Raw genomic sequence first — 23,981 nt, forward strand, 5'->3', positions numbered from 1 at the left:
CATATTGTCTCATTGTTTTCCTACTAAAACCCATTTCAGATGAAATTGAAGATATTTGTCTATTTTGAGACATATTTTTACTTACAACAAACATCAACATCACTTTTTTGCCCACAGACTTATCTTTAGTTCAAGAGTGTTTTCCTATGTTTCTCAAACCTTGTTTAACATTTTCAATCAAATCAGTTTGCATGCTAGAAAATCTTATCTTCTTTGATGTTGTGTTTACACCTAACAATTTCAATGCCCCTTGCAATTTTTTTTGTGTAAGAAAAAGTGAAAGAAAATGAGCTTGTTCAAGTGTTTCAGTGTTATCAAATAGAGTAATAGTTTCTTTTATCTTCTTCTTCATTGACCTTTTCTTAGACAAACTTAATGGTTGAACACTAGCTGCAAGTTTTCTCAAATTATATCTACATCAATTTTAAGTAAATGATCTAAATTCCTATGAGAAATACCATACTTTATAGATCGGACAATATTTAAGAGTTCATCCATACCAATTCCTGAACCTGATCTTGACCCTTCTGTGTTTTCTATTACTGGAATTTCTGTAGGGACTGATCTTGAGCCTTCTCCAACATCCATTGTTTGAGATTCAACAAGGAAAGATTCTGACCCTTCTCTGACTTTTGTTATTTGAACCTTTGTAGGGATTGATCTTGAACCTTCTTCAACATTCATTGTTTGAGATTCTGTAGGGAGTGTTCCTAACCTTTCTCCCATATGCACTACTTCTACTTCTGTTGAGCCTTCTTCAACATTTCCTTCACCTTTTTTAATTTGATGATAACGTGCCATAGTCTTTTGAATATTTCTTTGTTCTGCTTCATCAGATCTTTTCCTTGCATATTTGTTTTTCCTTCCTTTCTTGTTTCCCATTATAAAATTAATAATAATAATAATTTATCCCTTGCCTCAAGATAAATTTCGTGCAATAACTAGATAAAAAATCACTATACAGATTTGTCTGTCACTATTAGTACTTTTAAATTGTTTGATAGAAATCAATAGAATGCAGTCATCTACAAAAAAGCATAAATATTCTTCATTATATGACTAAAATCTATGAGTCGCATTCTTTACAAGTTGCAAAGCACCAAATCCTTCTTAAGCCATCATTGAATCACAAACAAATAACATGGTATGAATACTAGAATGTTCCTCCTAAAAAATAAATTGCTTTTCATTTTATGGAAAAATATTGGTCTTTTTTTTCAAGAATAAATTACTACATAAAAGACAATGGCATCGATTATCAAAAGAAGAAAACATAATGTTAGAAATCCCCTCTTTCATTTGTAGCTCTCATGTCCTTCTTTCTTCTCCAAATGATGTAGCTCCAAATAATGTGAGTCCTAAAATCAAGTGTTAATGTCCTTTTGTGATATTTAGGAATTGGTGGTATCTTGTCAAACAAGGGATTAACATTGATGTGTTCAAATGTACCTTGGAGGATTTCAATGGTTGATTCTTGATGAGACCTTATAGGTGCCATTATTGCATTGAAAACTCCAAAGGTTGTGTCCTAGTGAGTGCTGGCATGATACCTCAGAATGCAGATGCAGTGGAGGGAAACCTAAATGAACTTTATGCCTCCCAAGTGTGCACCTAGACTACCAACTGTGCACTTGAAGTGTGTAGTTGATAAAAAAAGTGTTAGAGTTGGTAAAACAGGGTTGCATGGTGCCTAAAATGCAAATTTTGAGTGTTTTGAATGATTTAGAGTGTTTCCTAAGGTCTTGGGATACAATGCAAGGTGTGGAAGTGTCGATTAGGGTTTTGGAACCTAGAATGAAACACCTAATTATCAAGTGCGCCCTAAAACTACCAACTGCACCCTGAAACTACCAATTGCACCCGTGAAGTGTGTAGTTGGTAAAATAGGGTTGCAATTGGTAAAAGAGGTCAAAACTTGATAATTAAGATGTGGGTATGCAAGATATGAGTGTTTTTGGGATTTTTAAGTGTTTAGAGATGTTATGAAATGTGAGGAAATGCTAAATGACCTAGGGTTTTGATAATGCAAGGTGTCATTTTGAAGGTATGCAAGATGAAGATTATGATATGCAAAATGAAAGTTAGGGTTATGTTTTCGACTTGGTAAGAATGCTAAAGGTAGGTTTACACAAAGTGGACTATGCAAGGGATGGTTTCCTAGGGTTGATAATGACGTTTAGGCTATGCAAAATGAGGATAGGTGATCAAGAAGACAAGTTGGTTGATAGACAATTTGATAGGCTTTGATAGTGAAAATGATGCTAGGGTTTGAACAATGGAATATGAGGGGGATATACCACTAGGGTAAGTCAAAAATGACATTTAGGAAATGATTATGCTAATGATAGAGGTATACATAAGGTTTTTTGAACTTAGGTGAAATCTTGACAAGGTTTTGACAATGTTTGATGTTTTGACAAGGTTTTGCAAGTTTCCAAGGTGTAAATTTGAATGTCATCTTTTAACTTGATTATGTTTTACACACATTCAAGACACATTAGACAAGAATAGATATTGCTAAAATGGAACAATCACACCACAACCTAGGCTTTAGGACTGTAGCCACTGAATTCCAACTTGAACCAAAGTTCAGTTGCACTTATCTAGAGTGGACAACTTGGAACCTTGGCACCACAGGCTCCCCCTTACAACACACTCACTTCTCGGGGCTACCAAGATCCACGTCTCAAGGGGCATGACTTCCCAAGGGAGTGTTATCTCTACTAAGGACCGTGAGAATGTAGGATGTCTTCACAGGCATGGGTGACCCCTTGAGCCAGTGGATAGAAAGGATTTTTGCCAGTAAAACATGGTTTTTAGTAAGAGCATTCCGTTCAGCAAGTGAGTGATAAACTTCCTCAGAAGGTCTCCCAGCCCCAAGAATCGAGGTTTGATGCACCATAAGGGTACTGAAGGAGAACTATCACTTAGCAATACCACCAACATGACTTTCACCATAATCAAATTTTATATAGCAGCTAGAACATTGACCTGGCTTTTGGCCCATTACCGCTTTGAGGTCATCCCTTGGCATACCCAATATCAAGTATCTTTTTCCAAGGCAGGCCTCCTATAGAAGTTACATGGATTTATCTTACACCCAAGATCCACGAATGGCGAGGGGAGAGGATACATCCAATGTAACTATTAGAAATTTAAATACTATAGACACACGAGACAAAAAATAAAAAGTTCATTTTAAGTACCAAACGAAGTGTTATTTAATCTAATAAATCCACACACATAGTTTTGACAAACACACAATGGTCTTCAACAATGTCCTACAAAACAAGCATTAGTAGTTTGTTATGATCATCTCTTCATCCCACGATTGCCACATGCTGCAAGGAGACCATTAGTAACACAATAAGAATATACATTTCTTAACACCATTAATGTATTACTAATTTTTAATTTAACTTCAATGCATCTGTTAAACAACTTCACTAATGCAAGAAAGAAAGAAATAATTTAGATGTACAATTTTTTTACCAAATTGATGCCTTCAATTTTGTGAACAAAATTCATGGAAAAGACAGACAATGCACTATTGGTTAGGTTGATGGAAAATAGCTTTACAAATGATAACTTTTTTGAGTTTTTTAGACTATTCGCATGGACACGTCGAGTACAAACATGTTCGCCTAAACATACATGTAAATTTTTTTGTCGGTCGTAAAGTTTGGAGGGTATTTTCGTGCGAACATGCAAAATTAGAAAAAATTTAACATTTTTTTCATATATATATATATTTTTCTCTTTTGACTTCCATAATTGTAGGAGAATGATCTCCTACTGTAAAATAAAAAATGTCAAAATGTGCTGCTCGGAGCAAGCTTTCCAACAACTATAATTGTAATACATATTTTAATAATTAAGACTTTCAAATATGATTTTAACTCATTATAAGTTCATTACCAATTGAACATCAACCGACTTTGACACCTCGAGAAAATTAGTAAATTAGGTCAATTTTTTTTTTAAAAATATGTAGGAACTAACTTATTGAGATACCTTTCTATTCAAAAGAAAAAAAGGTTTATGATAAATTGACTTCAAATTATCTGTATCAAATGGAACATATGTCTGAATTACGGTTCATGTCACTTCAAAACTTCATAAACTATACAATATTCAACCAAATTAAATCAAACCAAATGCATCCTCTAGATATTGATGTTACAAATTTAATGCCAAAAGAAATACTTCATTATCATTTCTAGAAAAAAAGTTGTGTCAAACAGACTGTCACTCTTTAAAATATTGAATTTTATTATTTACCACTTTTCAGAGGAGATAAAAAAATTTGACATAAATATTTTTTTTTTTAGATTTAAAAATATGGTTACAAAGTAGGAACAAAGTACTCAGAATCACTAGTTTATGTCATCTTTAAATTATTTATAGTTTTGAAGATATAGTCACTTGAACGTGATATTTGTTGCAAAAATATTGATTTTAGTGTCAAAATTGGTCAAAAAGTGGAACCCATTATTGTGGGATCACAGATATTATTACTATTTTTACTATATTATTATATTTTCTCTATATTATTTGTATTTGTTACTATAACAACATATAATAATTGTTTATATGTGTTGAAAGGGGCCATAGGACCTTTTTGGACACATTCCATGATGATATAGGTCTCTAGAGGTCCTAAGATCCCTAGCGACATATTATAATCATTTATATGGCTCAAAAGGGTCCATAGGATTACCCATGACCCTTTTCAAAAAACTCCATAATGACATATGTCTCTATGAGTCCTAAGACCCCTAGGGACATATTAAAATCATTTATATGGGTAGAAAGTGGCCATAGGATACCCTATGACCCTTTTTGACACATTCCATAATGACATATGTCTCTAGGGGTCCTAGGACCCCTCAGAACATATTACCATTCTTTATATAGGTCAAAAGGGGCCATAGGATGACCTATGACAACTTTTGACACATTTCATGATAAAAAATGTCTCTAGGGTATATAGGACCCCTAGGGATATATTATAATAATTTATATAGCATGAAAGGGGCCATAGGATGACCTATGACCCCTTTCGACACATTTTATTACAACATATGTTGCTAGGGGTCCTAGGACCCCTAGGAACATATTACAATATTTATATGGGTTGAAAGGGGCCAATGGATGACCTATGACCCCTTTAGACACATTCCATGATGACATATGTCTCTAGGGGTTCTAGGACCCTTAGGTACATATTATAATCATTTATATGGCTCAAAAGGGACCATAGGATGACCTATGACCCCTTTCAACACATTTCAAGATGACATATGTCTCTAGGGGCGTTATGACCCTAGGGACATATTAGAATCATATATATGAGTCAAAAGGGGCCATAGGATTACCGATGGCCCCTTTTGACACATTTTATTACAATATGTCGCTAGGGGTCCTAAGACCCCTAGGGACATATTAAAATAATTTATATAAGTTGAAAGAGGTCATTGGATGACCTATGATCCCTTTCAACACATTCCATGATGACATATGTCTCTAGGGGTCCTAGGAACCCTAGGCACACATTTATATCGATCAAAAGGGGCCATAGAATGACATGTGACCCCTTTCGACACATTTACTAATGACATATGTTTCTAGGAGTCCTAGGACTCCTAGAGACATATTAGAATCATTTATATGGGTCAAAAGGGCCCATAGGATTACCTATAATCCATTTCGACACATTTTATTACAACATATGTTGCTAGGGGTCCTAGGACTCTTAGAAAATTATTAGAATCATTTGTATGGGTTGAAAGGGGCCATAGGATGACCTATGACCCCTTTCGACACATTCCATGATGACATATATCTCTAGGGATCCTAGGACATCTAGGGACATATTATAATTATATATGAGCCGAAAGGGGCCATAAGATAACCTATGACTTATGTCCATGCATTCCATGACAACATATATCTCTAAGGGTCTTATGACACGTAGGAAAATATTAGAATCATTTATATAGTTAAAAAGGAGCCATAGGATTATCTATGACCCCTTTCAACACATTTAATTACAACATATGTTGCTAGGGATCCTAGGACCCCTAAGAAAATATTAAAATTATTTATATGGGTCGAAAGGGGCCATAGGATGATGTATGACCCCTTTCGACACAATCCATGATGACATATGTCTCTAGAGGTCCTAAGACACTGAGGGACATATTATAATTATTTATATGGGTCGAAAGGAGCCATAGGATAACCTGTGACCCCTTTCAACACATTCCATTATGACATGTCTCTAGGGGTCCTAAGACCCCTAGGGACATATTATAATTATTTATATGGGTCAAAAGGTGCCATAGGATTATCTAAGTCTATTTTTGACACATTTGATTACAACATATGTCACTAGGTGTTCTAGGACCCCTATTTACATATTAGAATCGTTTATATAGGTCGAAAGGGGTCATAGGATAACATATGACCACTTTCAACACATTTCATGAAGACATATGTCTCTAGGGGTCCTAGGGTCCCTAGAAACATATTATACTTATTTATATGGGTCAAAAGGAGACACATTCCATGAAAATATATGTCTCTAGGGGTCTTAGGACCCCTACGGATATATTATAATCATTTATATGAGTCAAAAAGAGATATAAGGTGACCTATGACACTTTTTGACACATTCCATTAGGACATGTCTCTAAGTATCCTAGGACCCCTAAGAACATATTAGAATCATTTATATGGGTCAAAAGGGGCCATAGGAATACCTATAACCCCTTTTGATATAGTTTATTATAACTTATGTCGCTAGGGGTCCTAGAACTCCTACAGACATATTAGAATTTTTTATATGAGTTGAGAGGGGCCATAAGATGACGTATGACCCCTTTTGACACATTTCATGACTACATATGTCTTTAGGGGTCCTAGGACCCCTAGAGACATATTATAATCATTTATATGGGTTAGAAGAGGCCATAAGATGAGCTATGACCACTTTCAACATATTTCATAACGACATATGTCTCTAGAGGTCCTAGGACCCATAGCGACGTATTAGAATAATTTATATGGGTCAAAATGGGAGATAGAATTACCTATGACTTCTTTTGACACATTTTATTACAACATATGTTGCTAGGGGTCCTAAGACTCTTAAAGACATGTTAGAATCATTTATATGAGTTGAAAGGGTGCATAGGCTGACCTATGACCCTTTTCAACACATTCCATGATGATATGTCTCTTCAGATTGTACAACCCTTCAGGATTTATTATAATTATTTATATGGGTCAAAAGGGGCCATAGGATAACCTATGACTCTTTTTAACACATTCTGTGATGACATATCTCTCTAAAGGTCCTAAGACCCTTAGGAACATATTATAATCATTTATATGGGTCGAAAGGAGTCATAGGTTGACCTATGACAACTTTCAACACATTTTATTACAACATATGTTGCTAGGGGTCTTGGGACCCCTAGGGACATATTAGAATTGTTTATATGGATTGAAAGTAGCCATAGGATGACCTATGACCCCTTTCAACACATTCCATGAAAACATATGTCTATTAGGCTTCGATGACCCTTATGGACATATTACAACCATTTGTATGCGTTGAAAGGGGCCATAGGATGAACTATGACCACTGTCGAAATATTCAATGATGACATATGTCTCTATTGGTCCTAGGACCCCTAGGGACATATTATAGTCATTTATATAGGTTGAAAGGGGCCATAGGATGAGCTATGACACATTTTGAAATATTTTATTACAAAATATACATATTACAATTGTTTATATGTGTTGAAAGGGGCCATATGATGACCTATGACCCCTTTCGACACATTTTATTACAACATATGTCTATAGCGGTCATAGGACATCTAGAGACATATTACAATTGTTTATATGGGTAAAAATGGGCCAAGATGACTTATCACCTCTTTCAACACATTTTAAATTATAAAATATGTTTCTAGGGGTCCTAGGGCCCTTAGAAAAATATTACAATCATTTATATGGGTCGAAAGGAAAAATAGGATTACCTATGGCCCATTTTGACACATTTCATTACAACATATGTCCCTAGGGGTCTTAGGACCCTAAGGAACATATTAGAATCATTTATATAGGTGAAAAGGGGCCAGAGAATAACCTATGACCTCTTTTGACACATTCCATATTGACATATATCTCTAAGAGTCCCTGAACCCTTAGCGACATATTATAATCATTCATTTCGGTCGAAAGGGGACATAGAATGAACTATGACCACTTTCAACACATTCCATGATGACATATGTTGGTAGGGGTCCTAGGATCCCTAGGGACATTTTAGAATCATTTATATGATTTGAAAGGAATCATAGAATTTTCTATGACCCCTTTTGACACATTTTATTAAAACATGTCACTAGGGGTCTGAGGACCCCTAGAGACATATTACAATCATTTATATGACTCAAAATGAGCCATAGGTTGACCTATGACCTCTTTTGACACATTTTATTGCAACATATGCCACTAGGGGTCGTAAGACCCTTAGGGACATATTAGATTTTTTTATATAGTTTGAAAGGGGCCATAGGAAGACTTATGACCCCTTTTTAGACATTCCATGACATATTATAATCATTCATCTGGTTTGAAAGGGGCCATAGAATGACCTATGACCCATTTCAACACATTCCATGATGACATATATCTCTAGAGTTCCTAGGACCCCTAGCGACATATTAGAATCATTTATATGAGTTGAAAGGTGACATAGGATTAGCTATGACCAATTTTCACACATTTTATTACAACATATGTTGCTAGTGGTTCTATGACCCATAAAGACATATTAGAATCATTTAAATGCGTTGAAAAGTGCCATAGGATAACCTATGACCCCTTTCGACACATTTTATTACAACATATGTCTTTAGGGTACCTAGCACCTCTAGGAAAATATTATAATCATTTATATGAGTCACAAGGGGCCATAGGATGACCTATAATTCTTTTCAACACATTTCATGATGATGTATGTCTCTAGGGGTCATAGGATGCCTGGAAATATATTAAAACTATTTAGATGGGTTGAAAAGGGCTATAGGATTACCTATGACCCCTTTTGACACATTTTATTACACTATATATCGCTAGGGGTCCTAGGACCCCTAAGGACATATTAGAAACATTTATATGGGTGAAAAGGGGCGATAGGATGACCTATGACCACTTTTCACACATTCTCTGACGACATATGTCTCTATGGTTCCTAGGACCTCTAGGGACATTTTAGACTTGTTTATATAGGTTGAAAGGGGCCATAGTGATGACGTATGACCCATTTCGACACATTCTATGACAACATATATTTCAACAGGTCTGAGGACCCCTAAAGACATATTAGAATCATTTATATGTGTTGAATGAGGCCACATGATTACCTATGAACCCTTTCGACACATTCCATGATGACATATGTCTCTAGGGTTTCTAAGACCCATAGGGACATATTATAATCATTTATATAGGTTGAAAGGGGCCATAGGATGACATATGACCCCTTTTGACAAATATTATTATGACATATGTCACTAGGTGTGCTAAGACCCCTAGGGACATATTTGAATTATTTATATGGGTCGAAAGGGGCATAGGAATGACCTATGACTACTTTCAAAACATTCTATGATAACATATGTTTGTAGGGGTCCTAAGACCCCTAGGAACAAATTTTAATCATTTATATGGCTAGAAAGGAGCCATATGATGTTCTCTAACCCCTTTCGACACATTCCATGATGACATATGTTTCTATGGGTCCTAGGGCCCTATCAAAAGGAGCCATAGGATTACTTATGACCCCTTTTGATAGATTTTATTACAACATATGTTGCTAGGGGTTCTAGGACCCTTAGGGACATATTATAATTGTTTATATAGGTCGAAAGGGGCCATAGAATGACCTATAACCCTTTTCAACAGATTTCATGATGACATTCATCTTTAGGGGTCATAAGAACTTTAGGAACATATTATAATCATTTATATGGGTCAAAAGGGGCAAGAGGATCACCTATGACCCTTTTTGACACATTTTTACAACATATGTCACTAGGGGTCTTAAGACACGTATAGACATATTAGAATCATTTGTATGGGTCGAACGAGGCCATAGGATGACCTATGATACCTTTTGACACATTTCATTAGGTCATATGTCCTTAGAGGTCCTAGGACTCCTACGAACATAGTGTAATCATTTATGTGTCGAAAGGGCCCATAGGATGACCTATGACCACTTTTGACACATGCCATGATGACATATGTCTCTAAAGGTCCTAGGACTATAGGGACATATTGAAATCATATATATGGTTCAAAAGGGCCATAGGATTACCTATGACCCTTTTCGACACAATTTATTACAACATATGTTGCTACGAGTCTTAGAACACCTAAGAACATATTAGAATCATTTATATGGGTCAAAAGGGGCAATAAGATGACTTATGACCTCTTTCGACGCATTCCATGATGACATGTCTCTAAGGGTCCTAGGACCCCTAGAGACATATTATAATCATTTATATGGGTCAAAAGGGGCTATAAGATGATATATGATCCTTTTCGACACATTCCATGAGGACATACGTCTGTAGGGGTACTAGGACCCACTAGGAACATATTAGAATCATTTATATAGGTCAAAAGGGGCCACATGGACCATAGGATTAACTATGACCCATTTCGACACATTTTATTACAACATATGTTACTAGGGTCCCTTGGACATCTAGGGACATATTATAATCATTTCTATGGTTTGAAATGGGGCAAAGGATGTCCTATGACCCCTTCCAACACATTCCATGATGCCATATGTCTTAAGGGATTCTAAGACCCCTAGAGACATATTATAATCATTTATATGGGGTGAAAGGGGCAATAGGATGAACTATGACCCATTTCGAGACATTTCACGATGACATGTTGCTATAGGTACTAGGACCCATAGGGACATATTTGAATCATTTATATGAGTACAAAGGGGCCATAGGATTCCCTATAACCCTTTTTGACAAAATTTATTACAACATATGTTACTAGGGGTCCTAAGACCCATAGGGATATATTAGAATAGTTTATATGTGTCGAAAGGGGCGATAGGATGACCTATGACCCCTTTTGAGACATTCCATGATGACATGTCTGTAGGGGTCCTAGGAGCCCTAGGGACATACTATAATCATTTATATGGGTTGAAAGGTGCTATAGGATGACCTATGACCACTTTCGACACATTTCATGATAAAATATGTCTCTAAGGGTCCTAGAAACCCTAGGGACATATTATAATCATTTATATATGTCGAAAAGGGCCATAAGATTATCTATGACCCATTTCAACACATTTCATTTTGACATATGTCTCAAGGGGTCCTAGGACCCATAGGGACATATTAGAATCATTTATATGGGTCTAAAGGGGCCATAGGATGACCTATGACCCCTTTCATTACATTTCATGATGATATATGTATTTAGGTATCCTACGACTCGTAGGGACATTTTATAATCATTTATATGGGTCAAAAGGGGTCATAGTTCCCTTTCGACACATTGTATTACAATATATATCTCGAGGAGTCTTGGGACCCTAAAGAACATATTATAATTTTTTATATAGTTCTAAAGGGGCCATAGGATATCCTATGACCCCTCTACAGTGATTTCATCACAACCTATGTCCCTATGGGTCCTACAACCCCTAGTGATGCAATTGTTTGATTCCAATGCATTCAGAGGGGTCATTGGTTAAGCTATGAACCCTCTTGATGCATTTTATGACAATTTATATCACTAGAACCCTAGGACCCTTAGGGACTTGTTAGCAATGCATCAAAAGGGGACACTAGGGGCCCTAGAGAAATATGTTGTCATGAAATGCGTCGAAAGCGATCATAGAATGACCTTTGACCACTTTTGACAAATTCCATGATGAAATATGTCTCAAAGGGTCCCGAGACCTCTACGGATGTATTATAATAATTTATATGGGTCAAAAGGGGCTATAGCAGGAACTATGACCCCTCTCGACACATTGCACAAGTATATATGTCTCTAATGATCTTAGGACCCCTAGAGACATATTAGAATTATTTATATGCGTCAAAAGGGGCCATAGGATTACCTATGACCTCTTTCGATATATTTTATTACAAAATATATTTCTAGGCATCATAGAACCCCTAAGGACATATTATAATGGTTTATATGAGTTGAAAGGGGCCATAGAATTGCCTATGAACCCTTGTGACATATTCCATTATGACATATGTCTCTATGGATCCTAGGACCCTTAGGGACATATTATAATAATTTATATGGGTTTAAAGGTCCATAGGATGATCTATGACCCCTTTTGACACATTCTATGATGACATATGTCTCTAGGGATCCTAAGGACATATTAAAATCACTTATATGGGTCAAAAGGGGCCATAAGATTACCTATGACCCCTTTAGACATATTTTATTACGACATATGTCGCTAGGGTTCCTAAGACCCATAGAGACATATTAAACTCATTTATATGGGTCGAAAGGGGCCATAGGATGACTTATGACCCCTTTTGACAGATTCCATGACGATATGTCTCTAGGGGTCCAAGGACCCCTAGGGACATTATAATTATTTATATTGGTCAAAAGGGGCTATATGATGACCTATGACTCTTTTCAATGTATTCCATAAGGACATATGTCTGTAGAGGTCTTAGGACCCATAAGCACATATTAGAATCACTTATATGAGTCAAAAGGGGTCATATGGGCCATAAGATTACCTATGACCTCTTTCAACACATTTTATTACAACATATGTCGCTAGGGGTTTTAGGACCGTTAGAGACATATTACAATCAGACCTGAGCCCTTTTGAAATATTCTATGATGACATATGTCTCTAGAGGACTTAGTTCCCCTAAGGACATTATAATCGTTTATATGGGTCGAAAGGGTCCATAGGATGACCTATGACCCCTTTCATCACATTCTATAATGACATATGTTGTGAGGGGTCCTAAGACCCTTATGCACATATTATAGTTATTTATATGGGTCGAAAGGGGCCATAGGATGACCTATGACCACTTTTGAGACATTTCATGATGACATGTCTCTAGGGTTCCTAGGAGCCCTAGGGAAATATTATAATCATTTATATGATTTGAAAGGGGCCATAAGATGACTTATGACCACTTTTGATACATTCCATGATGACATATATGTCTAAGGGTTCTAAGAACCCTAAAGACATATTATAATCATTTATATGGGTTGAAAAGGGCCATAGGATGACCTATGACCCATTTCGACACATTCCATTGCAACATATGTCTGAAGGGGTCCTAGGACCCCTAGAGACATATTAGAATCATTGATATGGGTTGAAAGGGGACATAGAATTACTTATGACCCCTTCCGACACATTTTATTACAACATATGTTGCTAGGTGTCGTAGGACCCCTAGGAACATATTATAATCATTTATATGGGTCAAAAGGGTCTATAGGCTGACCTATGACCCTTCTCCACTTATTTCATCAAAACTTATGTCCCTATGGGTCCTAGGACTCATAGGGACACATTTTATTGGTTCCAATGCATCGAGAGGGGTCACTGATTGACTTATGAACCCTTTCAATGTATTTCATAACAAATTATGTCCCAAGATCCCCTAGGACCATTAGGGGCTCATTAGGAATGCGTCAAAAGGAGACACTAGGGGTCGTAAAGAAATATGTTGTAATGAAATGCATTAAAAGCGGTCATAAGATGACCTTCGACCCCTTTTGACAAATTTCATGATGACATATGTCTAAAAGGGTCTTGAGACCCCTAGGGACATATTATAATTGTTTATATAGGTCAAAAGGGACCATAGCAGGACTTATGACCCCTCTCGACACATTGCACATTGACATATGTCTCTAATGCACCTAGGACCTCTAGAGACATATTAGAATCATTCATATGCATCAAAAGGGGTCATAGAATAACTTATGACCCCTTTAGACACATTCAATGATAAAATATGTCGCTAGGGGTTGTAGAACCCTTAGGTACATATTAGAATAATTTATATGATTTGAAAAGGGCTATAAGACTACCTATGACTCCATTCGACAAATTTTACTACAAAATATATTGCTAGGGTTCTTTGGAGCCCTAGGGAAAAATTAGAATTATTTATATGGGTTGAAAAGGGCCATAGGATAACCTATAACCCCTTTCTGCACATTCCATGACATCGTATGTCTCTAAGGTTCCTTAAACCCCTAGGGACATATTATAATTACTTATATGGATCAAAATGGGCCATAGAATGACTTCTGACCCCTTTCGAGACATTCCATGATGACATATGTCTCTAGGGGTCAAAAGGGGCCATAGGATCACCTATGACCCCTTTCAACGATTCCATGACCCCTAGGGACATATTATAATCATTTATATGGGTCAACAAGGGCTATAGTGTGACCTATAACCCTTTTCAACATGTTCCATGAGGACATATGTCTCTACGAGTCATAGGAACCCTAAGAACATATTAGAGTCATTTATATTGGTCAAAAAGGCCCAAAAGATTACCTATGACGCCTTTTGACACATTTTATTATAATATATGTCCTAAATCTGCTAGCGACACATTACAATCATTTATATGGGTCGAAAGGGTCCATAGGATGACCTATGAAATATTTCGACACATTTTGTGATGACATATGTCTCTAGCTATTCTATGATACCTAGAGATATATTAAAATCATTTATATGGGTTGAAAGGGGCCATATGATGATCTATGACCCCTTTTGACACATTCCATGATGACATATATCTATAGGGGTCCTAGGACCCCTTGTGACATATTTTAATCATTTATATGAGTCAAAGGAGCCATAAGATCACCTATGACCCCTTTTGACATATATTTTATTACAACATATGTCTATAGGGGTCTGGGGACATATTACAATTATTTATATGGGTTGAAAGGGGCCATAGGATGACCTACGACCCCTTACAACACATTCTATTATAAAATATGTCAGTAGGGGTCCTAGGACATGTAAGGACATATTAGAATCATTTATATAGATCAAAAGATGCCATAGGATAATCTATGACCTCTTTTGACACATTTTATAATATGTTGCTAGAGTTCTTAGGACTCCTAAGGACATATTACAATCATTTATATAGGTTGAAAAGGGCCATTGGATTACCTATGAGCCCTTTCGATACATTTTATTACAACATATGTTACTAGGGGTCCTATGATGCGTAAGGACATATACAATTATTTATATGGGTCGAAAAGGGCCATTGGATTACATATGACCCATTTCAACACATTTTATTACAACATATGTCACTAGGGATCCTAGGATGCCTAGAGACATACATAATCATTTATATGAGTTGAAAGGGGCTATTGGATGACCTATGATGACTTTCAACAAATTCTATTAAAACAAATGTCCTTAGGTGTCGTAGGACAGCTTGAGACATATTACAATCATTTATATGGATCAAAAGGGGCCATAGGATGAGGTATGACCGCTTTCAACACATTTTATTATAACATATGTTCCTAGGGGTCCTAGGACCCCTAGGGACATATAAGAATGATTTATATGAATCAAAAGGGGCCATAGGATGACCTATGTGCTTTTTTGACACATTATATTACAACATATGTCATTAGGGGTCCTAGGACCCCTAGGGATATTAGAATTGTTTGTATGGGTTGAAAGGGGCCATAAGATGTCCTATGACCGCTTTTGACACATTTTATTACATGTCCCTAGGGGTCCTAGGGGACATATGAACATATTAAAATTATTTATATGGGTCTAAAGGGGCCATAGGATGACTTATGACCCCTTTCGACACATTTTATTACAATATATTTCGTTATTGGTCTTAAGACCCCTAGAAAAATATTAGAATCATTTATATGATTCGAAAGGGGCCATTGGATTAGATATAACCCCTTTCAACACATTTTATTGCAACATATGTCACTATGGGTCTTAGGATGCTTAAGAACATATATAATAATTTATATGGGTCGAAAGGGACCATTGGATGACCTATGACTACTTTCAACAAATTCTATTACAACAAATGTCCTTAGGTGTCCTAGGACTGCTTGAAATATATTACAATGATTTATATGGGTCGAAAGGGGCCATAGGATGAACTCTAACCCATTTCGACACATTCAATGATGACATATGTTGTTAGGGGTCATAAGACCCCTAAAGACATTAAAATAATTTATATTGGTTGAGAAGGGCCATAGGATTACCTATGACTCCTTTTGACACATTTTATCACAAGAAATGTTGCTACGGGTCCTAGGACCCCTAGGGCCATATTGTAATTACTTATATGGGTCAAAAGGGGCCATAGGATGACCTATGACTCCTTTCGACACATTCCATGATGACATATGCCTCTACGGGTCGTAGAACTCCTAGGGACATTAAATTAATTTATATTGTTTGAAAGGGGCCATAGGATTATCTATGACCCTTTTTGACACATTTTATTACAAAATATGTCCTTAGGGTTCTTAGATCCCCTACGGATATATTATAATTGTTTATATGGGTTTAAAAGGGCCATAGGATAACCTATGACCCCTTTCGACACATTCAATGATGTCATGTCTTTAGGATTCCTTGGATCCTTAGGAATATATTATAATTACTTATATGGGTCGAAAGGGGCCATAGGATGACCTATGACACCTTTCGATACATTTCATGATGACATATGTCTTTATGATTTCTACGACCTCTATGAAAATATTATAATCATTTATATGGGTCGAAAGGGACCATAGGATCACCTATGACCCCTTTCAATGCACTCTATGATGCCTAAGAACATTTTATAATCTTTTATATGATTCGACAAGGGCTATAGGGTGACCTATAACCCTTTTCAACATACTCCATGAGGACATACATCTCTAGGGGTCATAGGACCACTAAGAACATGTTAGAGTCATTTATATTGGTCAAAAGGGGCCAAAAGATTACCTATGATGCCTTTTTGACACATTTTATTATAACGTATTTTGTATGTCCCCTAGCAACATATTAGAATCATTTATATGGGTCAAAAGGGGTGATAGGATGACCTATGACCACTTTGAATGCTTTCCATGATGACATATGTCTCTAACGATTCTAGGACAACATATGTCTCTAGGGGTCCTAAGGCCCCTCGTGACATATTTTAATCATTTATGTGGACAAAAGGATCCATAAGATGACCTATGACCCCTTTCGACATATTTTATTACAACATATGTCTGTAGGGGTTCTAGGACCCCTAGGGACATATTACAATCATTTATGTGGGTTGAAAGGGGCCATAGGATAACATACGATCCCTTATGATACATTTTTATTACAAAATATGTTAGTTGGGGTAATAGGACACGTGATGATATATTACAATTGTTTATATGAGTCAAAAGAGGCCATAGGATAACCTATGACCTCTTTCGACACATTTTATTAGAGCATATGTCGTTAGGGGTTTTAGGACCCCTAGGGACATATTACATTTGTTTATATAGGTAAAAAAGGGCGATTGAATTACCTAGGACCCCTTTCAACACATTTTATTACAACATATGTTGCTAGAGATCCTATGATGCTTAAGGATATATAATTTTTTTTATATGGGTTGAAATGGACCATTGGATTACCTATGACTCATTTCAGCACATTTTATTACAACATATGGGGCTAGGGGTCCTAGGATGCCTAGGGACATATACAATTATTTATATGGGTCGAAAGGGGCCATTGGATAACCTATGACCACTTTTGACAAATCTTATTATAGAAAATGTCCTTAGGTGTCTTAGGACCACTTGGGACATATTACAATCATTTATATGGGTTGAAAGGGGCTATAGAATGACCTTTGACCACTTTTTACATATTTTATTACAATGATTTATATGAATCAAAAGGGGCCATAGGATGACTTATGAGCACTTTTGATACATTTTATTACAACATATGTCACTAGGGGTCTTAGGACCCCTAGGGACATATTATAATCATTTGTATGTGTTGAAAGGGGCCATTTGATGTCTTATGATCCATTTTGACACATTTTATTACAACATATGTTTCCAAAGGTCGTAAGGGACATATGGACATATTACAATCATTTATATGTGTCAAAAGGAGCCATAGGATAAACTATGACCCATTCGATACATTGTATTAGAATATATATTGCTAGTGGTCTTAGGACCCTTAAGGACATATAAGAATTATTTATATAGTTTGAAAGTGGCAATTAGATTACATATAACAAATTTCGATACATTTTATTACAACATATGTTGCTATGGGTCTTAGGATGCCTAAGACATATACAATCATTTATATAGGTTGAAAGGGGTCATTGGATGACTTATGACTACTTTTGAAAAATTCTATTGCAACAAATGTCCTTAGGTGTCCTAGGACTGCTTGAGACATATTATAACCATTTATATGGGTCGAAAGGGACCATAGAATGACCTATGACTCCTTTCGACACATTCAATGAGGCATATGTCGTTAGGGGTCCTAGAACCCCTAAAGACATATTAGAAAAATTAATATGGGTTGAAAGTGGCCATAGGATTACTTATGACCCCTTTCAAAACATTTTATTACAACATATGTCACTACGGGTCCTAAGACCACTAGGGACATATTAGAATCATTTATATGGGTCGAAAGGTCCCATAAGATAATGTCTGACCCATTTCGACATATTTTTTGACATCATATGTCACTAGGGGTCCTAGGACCCTTAGGGACATATTATAATTACTTATATGGGTTGAAACGGGCCATAGGATGACCTATGAACCCTTTCAACACATTCCATGATAAAATATGTCTCTAAGGGTCTTAAGACCCTTAGGGACATATTATAATCATTTATATGATTTGAAAGGGGCTATAGGATGACCTATAATCCTTTTTGACACATTCCATGAGGAAATATGTCTCTAGGGATCATTGGATCTTTAGAAACATATTAGAGTTATTTATATTGGTCAAAATGGGCCAAAAGATTATCTATGATGCCTTTCACCACATTCTATTACAACATATGTCGCCAGGCTTCTTAGAACCCATATGGATATATTATAATTATTTATATGGGTTGAAAGGGGCCTTACGATGACCTATGACCTCTTTCAACACATTCCATGACGAGATATGTTTCTAGCAATTTTATGACACCTAAGGACATATTATAATCATTTATATGGGTTAAAAGGGGCCATAGGATGACTTATGACCCCTTTCAATACATTCCATTACAACATATGTCACTAAGGGTCCTAGGATTGCTAGGGTCATATTAGAATAATTTATATGGGTCAAAAGGGGTAATAGCATTACCTATGTCCCCTTTTGACACATTTTATTATAACATATGTCACTATAGGCCCTAAGACCCCTAACGACATATTAGACCTATTTATATGGGTTGAAAGGGGACATAAGATGACATATGACTCTTTTTGACATGTTCTATGATGACATATGTCTCTAGGGATCCTAGGACTCTTAAGGACATATTATAATCATTTTTATGAGTCGAAAGGGGCCATAAGATGATGTATTATCCCTTGCGACATATGATAATCATTATATGGGTCGAAAAGGGTCGACACATTTTATTACAACATATGTCGCTAGGGGTTCTAAAATTTATAGGGACATATTAGAATCATTTATATGGATCAAAAGGGGCCATAAGATGAACTTTTACCCCTTTTGACACATTTTATGATGACATATGTCTCTTAGGGTCTTAGGACCCAAAGGGACATATTAGAGTCATTTATATAGTTTGCAAGGGGCCATAGGATGACCTTGTATCCCTTTCTACATATTTTATTACAAAATATTTTTCTAAGGGTCCTAGGACACCGAAAGACACATTACAATTGCTTATATGGGTCGAAACAGGCCAAAGGACAACTTATGACTCTTTTTGACACATTTTATTACAACATATGTCGCTACAGGTCCTACGACCACCAGGGACATATTATAATCATTTATATAGGTCAAAAAGAGCCACATGATGACCTATGACCTCTTTTCAACACATTTTATTACAACATATGTCGCTAGGGGTCCTATTACCCCTAAAATCATATTAAAATCTTTTATATGGGTTGAAAGGGGTCATAGGATGACCTATGATCCCTTGTGACACATTTTATTGCAACATACATCACTAGGGGTCCTAGGACCCCTAGGAACATAATACAATTATTTATATGGGTCGAAAGGGACCATAAGATGACCTATGACACATTTCAACACATTTTGTTACAACATATGTTTATAGGGGTTCTACAACCCCTAGGGACATATTAAAATCATTTATATGGTTTGAAATGGGCCATAGGATGACTTATAACCCCTTCTGACACATTTTATTATGAGATATTTTGCTAGGAGTTCTACAACCCATAGGGATATATTAAAATCATTTATATGGGTCGAAAGGTGCCAAAAGATTACCTATGACTCCTTTTGACACATTTTATTACAACATATGTCACTATGAGTTCTACATCCCCTAGGGACACATTACAATCATTTATATGGATCGAGAGGGGCCATAGGATGACCTATGATCCCCTTCGACACATTTTATTACAACATATATCATTAGGGGTCCTAGGACCCCTAGAGAAAAATTACAATCATTTATATGGGTCAAAAGGGGCCATAGGATGACTTAAGACACCTTTTGACACATTTTATTACAACATATGTCCGTGTGGGTCCTACAACCCCTAGGTAGCTATTACAATCATTTATATGGCTCGAAAGGAGCCATAAGATGGCCTATGACCCCTTTCAACACATTTTATTACAAGACATGTTATTAGGGGTCCTATCACCATATAAATATATTAAAATCATTTATATATGTCAAAAAGGGCCATACGATTACCTAGACCCCTTTTGACATATTTTATTAAAACATATGTCTACAGAGTCCTAGAACTCATAGGGACATATAGACATACTGCAATCATTTATATGGGTCGAAAGGGGCAATAGGATGACCTAGACCTATTTTGACACATTTTATTGCAACATGTGTCAGTAGGGGTCCCAAGACTCATAGGAAGATATTACAATTGTTTATATGGATCGAAAGGGGCCATAAGATGACCAATGATCCCTTTCAACACATTTTATTATAACATATGTCGCTAAGGATCCTAGGACCTATAAAGATATATTAGAACCATTTATATGGGTCAAAAGGGGCCATAAGATGACCAAGGACAAATTATAATTATTTATATGAGTCGAAATGGGTTATAGAATGACTTATAACCCTTTTTGACACATTACATGAGGACATATGCCTCTAAGGGTCATAGGACCCCTAGGAACATATTAGTGTCATTTGTATGGGTCAAAAGGGGCCAAAAGATTACCTATGATGCCTTTTGACATGTTTTATTATGTAACATATGTGGCTATGGTTCCTAAGACCCTTAGTGATATATTTGAATCATTTATATGGCTTGAAACGAGCCATAGGATGACCATTGACCCCTTTCGACATGTTTCATTATGACATATGGCTATAGCAGTTCTAAGACACCTAAGGACATATTATAATCATTTATATGGGTTAAAAGGGGCCATAGGATGACTTATGACCCCTTTCGATACATCCCATCACAACATTTATATGAGTCAAAAAGGGTCATAGGATTAATTATGACCACTTTTGACACATTTTATTAAAACATATGTTGTTAAAGGTCCAAAGACTGCTAAGGACATATTAGAACCTTTTATATAGGTTGAAAGGGGCCATATGATGACCTATGAGCCCTTTTGACATGTTCCATGATGACATATGTCTCTAGGGGTCCTAAGACCCCTAGGGACATATTAAAATCATTTATATGAGTCAAAAGGGGCCATTAGATGATGTATTACCCCTTGCGATAAATTACATGATGACATATGTCTCTACGGGTCTTAGGACCACTAGAAACATATTTTAATCATTTATAAGGGTTGAAAGGCGTCGACACATTTTATTACAACATATGTCGCTAAGAGTTCTAAAATCTATAGTGAAATATTATAATTATTTATATGAATCGAAAGGTGCCATAGAATGAACTATGACCCCTTTTGACACATTCCATGATGACATGTCTCTAGGGGTCCTAGGGAACGTATTGAAGTTATTTATATGGTTGAAAAGGGGCTATAGGATGATCTATGACCTGTTTTGGCACATTTTATAATAAAATATGCCCCTATGAGTCTTAGGATCTCTAGGGACATTACAATCATTTATATGAGTTGAAAGGGGCCATTGGATAACCTATGGCCCATTTCGACACATTTTATTACAACATATGTTGCTAGGGGTCTTACAACCCTTAGGGACACATCATAATTGTCTGTATGAGTCTAAAAGAGCCATAGGATGACCTATGATCTCTTTTGACACATTTTATTACAACATATATCACTACGGGTCCTATGACCCCTAGGGACATATTATAATCATTTATATAGGTTGAAAGGGGCCATAAGATGACTTGTGACACCTTTTGACACATTTTATTAGAACATATGTCCATAGGTGTCCTACGACCCTTACGAACATATTACAATCATTTATATGGCTCAAAATGGGCAATAGGATGACCTATGATCCCTTTTGACACATTTTATTACAAGATATGTCGCTACGGGTCCTACGACCCCTAGAGACATATTACAATCATTTATATGGGTCAAAAAGGGCCATAGGATGAGCTATGATCCATTTTGATACATTTTCTTAAAACATATGTCCCTAGGGTCCTAGGACATACAGACATATTACAATCATTTATATGGGTCCGAAGGGGCAATAGAATTACCTAGGATCCCTTTCGACACATTTTATTACAACATATATCGCTAGTTGTCTCAGGACCACTAGGGAGGTATTAGAATCATTTAAATGTTTCAAAAGGGGCTATAGGATAACTTATGACTTCTCTTGACATATTTTATTACAACATATGTCACTAGAGATCCTAGGACCCATAGGGACATATTACAATTGTTTATATGGGTCGAAAGGGGCCATAGGATGACCTACGAACTCTTTCAACACATTTTATTACAACATATATCTGTAAGGGTCTTAGGACCCCTAGGGACATTAGAATCATTTATATGGGTCGAAAGGGGCCATCGGATGACTTTTGAGACATTTTGACACATTCTATGATGACATGTCTTTAGGGGTTCTATGATCCCTAGGGACATATAATAATAGTTTATATAAGTCAAAAGGGACCATAAGATGATTTATTATCCTTTTTTACACATTCTATGATGACATATGTTGCCAGAGGTCTTAGAACCCCTAGAGACATATTAGAATAGTTTATATGATTGAAAGGGACCATAGAATTTATGACCCCTTTCGACACAATTTAACACAACATATGCCATTAGGGGTCTTAGAACCTTTAGGAACATATTAAAATCATTTATATGGTCAAAAGGGGTCGTAGGATGACCTATGACACCTCTTGAAAAATTCTATCATGTCATATGTCTATAGGTTTTCTAGGACCCCTAGAGACATATTATAATTACTTATATAGGTCAAAAGGTGCCATAGGATGATCCATGACCCATTTTGACACATATTATTACAACATATGTTGGTAGGGGTCCTAAGACCCATAGGGACATATTAGAATTGTTTATATGGGTCGAAAGGGGCCATACAATTATCTATGACCCCTTTTAGCACATTTCATGATGACATGTCTCTAGCGATCTTAGAAAACTTAGGGACATAGTA

Source organism: Cupressus sempervirens, chromosome 10, assembly GCF_028749045.1.
Source record: "Cupressus sempervirens isolate cs-2001-9-10 chromosome 10, ASM2874904v1, whole genome shotgun sequence".
NCBI classification, from domain to species: domain Eukaryota; kingdom Viridiplantae; phylum Streptophyta; class Pinopsida; order Cupressales; family Cupressaceae; genus Cupressus; species Cupressus sempervirens.